We start from the raw sequence: 7,630 nt of genomic DNA on the forward strand, positions 1-7,630 counted from the left end.
TACAGGTTTGAAACTATCATGCATTAAGGATTGCAGTGTTTTCACTATCTGTGCAAAGGTTTCTACTGTTTAATAAACATAATTGTTTAATTACAGATAAACAGACTTGTTTTCCCACACCCATTCCTCAACATGCAAACATCATTGTATCAAGATATTTGATCTAAAACTTCCTGTTTGGGTTACATAAAAATTGATAGATTAATTGCTAGCAATTTCTGAAATATACAAGTATATTTCAGCCATTCTATAAAACACAGTCTGTGTGACTGACTTTGAGAAACACTGAAGATGTTCTATGTCTTGCAGCACCAAAAATTTAATTCTTTGTTTTGGAGTGGGGGCTTCAAGACAAGGTTTCTCTGTGGCTTTGGAGACTGTCCTGGAACTAGCTCTTGTAGACCAGGCTGGTCTCGAACTCACAGAGACCTGCCTGCCTCTGCCTCCCAAGTTCTGGGATTAAAGGTGTGCGCCACCACCGTCTGGCAAAATTTAATTCTTTACATGAAAACAAATAGGCAAGGCCTGAAGAGATTGCTGAGAGGTTAAAAGCACTCTGTGCTCTTGCGAAGGATTCAGGTTGTAATCCTAGCATCCATAGCAGGCAGCTCGTAATGGCCTCTCTAGCTCCAAAGGATTATGTACCTTCCCCAGGCCTCCATTGAAACCCACACTGTGGCATCCACACAGACATCACAGACAAAGATGCAAACAAAGATAAACAAACAAGCACGCCCATCTCATCTTGGTTTTGCTTATAGGTGTAGCTGTGTACCCTCAGTCACATGAGCTCATAGGTGAAAGGCGTCCCCAGTAGAAGCAGCTTACGACCATCCACCCTGCACCCAGTCACGTGAGGACACACAGCCTGACGATGACCCTGAGACTGAGATCTCAGAGCACCAAAATACAGGGTCCACCAAAAAGCTCCCTCTGTTCCATATGCCTTATCAAAGGCTTCTCCAGGATCCCTTTCTCGTTACCATCCACCCGAGATGATTCCTACTCCCTGTGGCTCCTCTGCTTCTGAAATTACAAAAGTGCTTTATTAAAAAAAATTGCTGGCAGTTGGAGAGATGGCTCAGAGAGATGGGTGTTCTTCCAGAGGACCCAGGTTTGAGATTTGGTTCCCGGCACCCACATGGTGGCTCACGATCATCTATAACTTCAGTTCTAGGATTCCCAACATCTTCTTAGGGCCTCTGTAGACACTGCACACAAGCCATTCACAGAAATACGTGCAGGGCAAAGCACCTATATACATAAAACTAAATACATTTTTAAAAAGTTCCGGTTGATGTGTTTCCACTGCCTTCGGTATCAGTAACAGGGCATCAGCTGAAAGGGAGAGAGAAGTCAGGGCGGACCTGAATGGTACCTGTTGCCAGTTTCGGGTAATTAGCAACTCTGATGAGTACAGAAAGACAAAATATGGACATCTCACTATAATGTCTGTTATACAAATATGAACTTATTTATTCTCCAAGATATGCAAGTGGTAAAAGATAGTAGATTGATTTGCATAAAGTTATAGAGAGTAACTCACCCTACCTTGAGTAAGTCCAGTGAACCCTGGGAACTCTGAGGCCCTGATGAACGCTCCTCTTCCTCTGAAACCCACTCCCCCAACTCCAGGACCCAAAGCAGTGCTCTGAAAGAAATGTCTTCAGTAATTACCCATTAAAAAAGAAGCCATTGTTCCAAGGGCTGTGATGTCACCATAGCCATACTGATCTGATTGGCTTGTGCTGCCACCCCAAGCTGCTGCTGAGGGACATATCTGGACATATCTGTGTTGATGTCTGTGGCCCAGGTGATGACAAGAAGCCATAGGAACCATGTGTGATGAAATCAGAGGAACATGCTGAACCTGCCCCGCCCTTTGCTGGCCCCGCCCCTCACTGGACAGACACTGCAGCAAGAGAGCTGGCCCCCAACCCTCACCGGAGAGCTGCTCCCACTTGGGAAAGACGATCCAGATGCCCTCACTCCTCACCACAGGTGGGGGGAAACTGGACCTGATGGCATGGGTTTAGGAAAGCTCTGTTCCACCCCTTCACCCCTTGATTCAGGGTGGGGGTTGGTGGCCCCTGTGGCCCAGACTGACCAGCTCAGCTACTACCTAGAGCCACATCCTGGGCCTTGGGCTGGCCCACTCTAACACCCATCCCATGTGTGACCTGCTGGAGCTCGTGAAGGGACTGGTCCTGTGGAGCGATTCCCACAGGGTCTCCATGACTCAGGGAGGAGTTTTGGCGAAGGTCCAGTGACGAAACCAGAGCTGGTTTGATGGGGCATGATTTTTTTTGGAATGGCATATATGTGGGAGTTTTTGGAATGACTTACAGGCTGCAGTCCAGCTAATCCAACCATGGCTGTCTAAGAATGAAAAGTTCAAGAATCGGGTAGTTGCTCAGTCCACAAGGCTGGATGTGTCAGCCAGTCTTCAGTATATGCTGGGATCCTGAATAAGCACATTCTAATGCCAGAGAAGGGATGGACTTGCTAGCAAGGAGAGAAAGAGCAAGGAGGCAAAGAGCAAAGGCTTCCTTCTTCCATATAAGCTTCCAAGCAGAAGGTGTGGCCCAGATTAGAGTTGGATTTTTCCAGATCAAATGATCTAGATTAGCATTGTGTTTTCCCTCCTTAAGATCCAGATTGAAGATGCGTATTTTCCCAGTTCGAGTGATCTGGGTTAGAAGTGTCTTTTTCCACCTCAAAGATTCAGATTAAATGTGAATCTTCCTACTTCAAGTTAAGAAAAAGAACCCTCACAGGTGTGCCCTCCATTGTGGGGTTGTAGTTAATTTCAGATACCGTCAAGTTGACAACCAAGAATAGCCATCATAGGTGGTTGACAGCATGTATCACTCTTGCTGAGAAACTTGAGTTTAGTTCACAGCGCCCACAACAGGCTGCTCATAACCACTCTTAACACCAGTTCTGGGGGAACTGAGGCCCTCTTCTGACCCCTTCAGGCACCACACTCACATACACATACCCACACATAGACACACACAGAATTAAAAAATAATAAAAACGAATCTTTAAATCTGTCATTAAATTTGTATGGAACCTTCTGATGTCCTTTGCTTTCCTTTCAGTATTTATGATGCTTAAGGTGAGTCCCATCGTGGCTCACTGGGATGAGAATACCTAAGAGATGGGAGCTCTCAAGAGCCTGGTGAGGAATCGCCATGACAACAGGGAGACACTCGGGAGGAAAGCAGGGCCCCCAGTCTTGCTGCCACCAGGCCTGTTTGACAAAGGAAGTGCTTCTTGATGTGTAATAAAATGATGGGGGTGAGTGATGCTTAAACTATAGCTCTGCTGATGCCAAATAGGAAGAAAATAAATCTTACAAAGTCAACCAGAAAAAAAAAAGAATTTGGCATTGACTTTCAACAAACAGTGTGGTGGTATATGTACTTGAGGATCTAGGACACCCAGAAAGGAGAGAAAGAGAAGAAGGAAAAGGTGGGAGGGGAGAGGGAAACCCTGAGGGAGAGAATAAACATTACTTGTTCCAAGAATTTCAGCACACTTAATTCAACAAACACTATGGAGTACCTGCTACATAGTGAGGCATATATACACAGTGTGGGCCACTCGGTGCTAAGGACAATGCTGTCTAGTTGATAGGAATTTTAGAGACTCTCTTCCCTTTAGACTCTATCAGGAAATACTGCATTAATAAAAGCTTTGTCTTTCCTTTGAGATGTTTCATGACTTGATGAGGAGCAGAGCTCATATTTACACTGTAGGAGCAACTGTGGGAGTTTAGGTTATCTATAAAGTGAATAATCTTCTGTGGAAAGTTCATACCTATGCAATGACATCAAACAGACCATCTGCGGCTCCTTCTGAGCCTGAAGACAGACCTGGAGGAGGAACGTGCCCGTCTGAGCTAGCCCTTTAGAGAGTCTCCCTAGCAGCGTAGATGGTGCAGTCTGCACTGTCATAGCCCATGGCAATTACTGGTTCTGTTGTTTCCAGCTTTATTCACTCACTCCGTCTAGACTTCAATTTCTGGAGCCTTTAGTGACTCATTTTTCAACAAAACGCAAGTCATTTCACTTTGCTTGGCTTTAAGCTCTATCTAACCTAATATTTAATGTACTCTGAGTAATGTTATGTGTACCTCATCCTCATCGAAAAGCAGTCTACAGACATCCAAGAATATCACTTGATGTGGACTTTGACCATAATCTCATATTAGGCTCTTACTGAAATCTTGGTTTTGTGAAAACTTATATGCCAGGCCCTGCTGAGAAGAGTAGTGTTGACCAGGGTACCTTTAACAATAATTTCTATCTTTTATTTAGTTTGCAATAACTCTAAAGGCCATAATTTCATATTTGGTTGAGTTTTGAGCTGTTCAACTTGACAACTGACCATTCCCTCAAAACCTAACCAATTATCTTAAAAGCCTTGAATGACCAAATCATAAAATGTTCTTGTTTGAGGCAGAGTACTGGGCCAGCCAGTACAAAACCATGGAAACCGTGGGCAGTAGCAGCTGACTCTAACTGTATAAACACATTATGGATGCGTATAAATGAGAGTATGCAGGTAGAGTGTCGAGCTGCCCTAGGACTCGTGATGGTCAATTGTGATTAGGGTTAGAGGCATGGAGGAGTGTGGACGAGTCTCATCACTGGCTTTCCCATGGCACACCTTGATGCTTGCACTGTGTTCTCAGGAGAACTGCCTTGACTCTCACTGTGGGACACTCACACTACTAATGCAGAACATCAAGAGCCATTTCTGAGGTCACCCGGGAATTTGACTTTCCTTCAACACCCTCTTTCTGCTAATTCTGAAGACTTAAGACGGGTATGCCTGCATTTCCATGTACTTGTGTATTGTTTCCAGCAAGAATTCAGTTTTTTCTCTCAGGAATGTTTCCTTTTATTTCAACATCTCCGTTTTAAAATGCACTTACTAACCTCACTTTTTAAAATCACCGTTCCTTTTAATAAAAGTTTGTTGAGCATTTGCTATTTGCAGATGATATGATAGTTTATATAAGTGACCGGAAAATTCTACATGAGAACTCCTGCAGCTGATAAAAACTGTCAGCAAAGTGGCAGGATACAAGATTAACTCAAAAAAATTAGTAGGCCTACTATATACAGATGGTAAATAGGCTGAGAAAGAAATCAGAGAAGCATCACCCTTTACAGTTGCCACAAACAACATAAAATACTTTGAGGTAATGCTAACCAAATGAGTGAAAGACCTGTATAATAGAACTTTGAGTCTTTAAAGAAAGAAATTAAAGAAGATACCAGAAAAATGGAAAGATCTCCCATGCTCTTGGATAGGTAGGACCAATGTAGTAAAAATGGCAATCTTACAAAAAACAATCTACAAATTCAATACAATCCCCATCAAAATGCCAGCACAATTCTTCACAGACCTTGAAAGAACAATACTCACTTTATATGGAAAAACAAAAGACTCAGGATAGCCAAAACAACCCTGTACAATAAAGGAACTTCTGGAGGCATCAACATCCCTGACTTCAAGCTCTATATCTATAATAGATAGAGCTATAGTCCTGAAAACAGCTTGGAATTGGAAGAAAAATAGACAGGTAGACCAATGGAATTGAATTGAAATCCCTGATATGACCCACACAACTATGAATACCTGATTTTTGACAAAGAAGTTAAAACTAAATAATGGGAAAAAGGAAGAATCTTCAACAGATTCTGCTGGCATAAGTGGATATTGGCATGTAGAAGATTACAGATAGATCCATGTCTATCACCATGCACAAAACTTAAGTCCAAATGGATCAAAGCCCTCAACATAAATCCAGCCACACCAAACCTGTTAGAAGAGAAAGTGGGAGGTACCCTTGAATGAATTAGTACAGGAGACCACTTCCTGAACATAACACCAGTAGCACAGACACTGAGATCGACAATAAATAAATGGGACCTCCTGAATCTGAGAAGGCTCTGTAAGGCAAAGGACACAGTCAACAAAACAAAACGGCAGCCCACAGAATGGGAAAAGATCTTCACCACCCCCACATCTGATAGAGGGCTGTTTTCCAAAACATACAAAGAAATCAAGAAGCTAGTCAATAAAACACCAAATAATCCAATTAAAAAGTAGGGTCCAGAACTAAACAGAGAATTCTCAACAGAGAGTGATGGCTGATAGACAATTAAGAAAGTGCTCAACATCCCTAGCCAATGCAAATCAAAACAACTCTGAGATACCATCTTACTCCTGTCAGAATGGCTAAAATAAAAAAAAAAAAACACCAATGACAGCCTGTGATGGAGAGGATGTGGAGAAAGGGGAGCACTCCTCCAATGCAGGTGGGAGTATAGCCATTTTGGAAATCAATATGGAGATTCCTCAGAAAAATTGGAATAAATCTACCACAAGATACAGCAATTCCACTCTTAGGAATATACACAAAAGATGCACATCCATACAACAAGGACATCTGTTCAACCATGTTCATAGCAGCATTATTTGTAATAGCCAGAACCTGGAAGAAAACTAGATGCCCCTAAACTGAAGAATGGATAAAGAAAATGTGGTATATTTACATAATGGAATACTACTCAGCCGAAAAAAAATTGGAAACTTGAAATTTGCAGGCAAATGGATGGCACTAGAAGAAACCATCCTGAGTGAGGTAACCCAGTCATAAAATGACAAACATGGTATGTACTTACTCATATATGGATTTTAGACATAGAGCAAAAAATTATCAGCCTACAATCCATATTGCCATAGAAGCTAGAGAACAAAGAGGACCCTAAGAGAGACATACATTGTCTCCTGGAGAAGGGGAAAGGGACAAGATCCCTGGAGCTAATTGGGAGCATGGTGGGAGGGGAGAGGGAATTAGGAGAAAGAGAAGGGGAGAGGAAGACATGAGGGAGCAGGAAGACTGTGTCAGGGGAAGAATAGAGGAGAGCAAGAAAAGAGACACCATAATAGAGGGAGCCATTATAGGCTTAAAAAGAAATCTGGCACTAGGGAAATGTTCAGAGATCTACAAGGAAGACCCCAACTAACAGTCTAAGCAATAGTGGAGAAGTTACCTCAAATGCCCTTCCCCGATAATGACATTGATAACTACCTTATATGCCATCCTAGAGCCTTCATCCCATAGCTAATGGAAGCAGAAGCAGATATACATGACTAAGCTCTGAGCCAAACTCCTGGAATCCAATTGCAGAGAGGGAGGAGTGATGAACAAAGGGGTCAAGACCAGGCTGGATAAACCCATAGAAACAGCTGACCTGAACAAGGGGGAACTCATAGACCTTAGACTGACAGTTGGGAAACCAGCATAGGGCTGATCCAGACCCCCTGAACGTGGGTTTCAGTTAAGATGCCTAGGCAACCTATGGGACCTCTGGTAGTGAATCAGTATTTATTTCTAGTATACAAATGGACTTTGGAAACCCATTCCCCATAGAGGGATACTATCTCAGCCTAGACACATAGGGGAGGGCCTAGAGCCTGCTCCAAATGATATGACAGACTTTGAAGATCCCCTGTTGAAGGCCTCACCCTGCCTGGGGAACAGAAAGGGAATGGGCTAGGGCATCAGTGGGGTGCAGAAGAGGAGGGGAAGGAAAGGAAACTGGGA

The 7,630-nt window shown here is 43.1% G+C and overlaps 2 long non-coding RNA genes across 2 annotated transcripts in view; one reads left to right on the forward strand and one right to left on the reverse strand.

Annotated features, from left to right (window-relative positions):
- Window positions 1-1,784, reverse strand: part of LOC121143176 — a 13,381-nt gene extending 11,597 nt beyond the window's left edge. Inside the window, exon 1 of the long non-coding RNA XR_005880325.1 lies at window positions 1,552-1,784. This is a non-coding gene — a long non-coding RNA (uncharacterized LOC121143176). The remainder of the gene's footprint in view (window positions 1-1,551) is intronic.
- A 93-nt stretch (window positions 1,785-1,877) lies between these two features.
- On the forward strand, window positions 1,878-4,860 carry LOC121143174. The gene is made up of 3 exons (XR_005880323.1): window positions 1,878-2,001; window positions 3,105-3,303; window positions 4,703-4,860. It is a non-coding gene; the product is annotated as an uncharacterized LOC121143174 (long non-coding RNA).
- Window positions 4,861-7,630: the final 2,770 nt, after the last annotated feature.

This window comes from Mesocricetus auratus, unplaced genomic scaffold (assembly GCF_017639785.1).
Source record: "Mesocricetus auratus isolate SY011 unplaced genomic scaffold, BCM_Maur_2.0 Super-Scaffold_100011, whole genome shotgun sequence".
Taxonomy (NCBI): domain Eukaryota; kingdom Metazoa; phylum Chordata; class Mammalia; order Rodentia; family Cricetidae; genus Mesocricetus; species Mesocricetus auratus.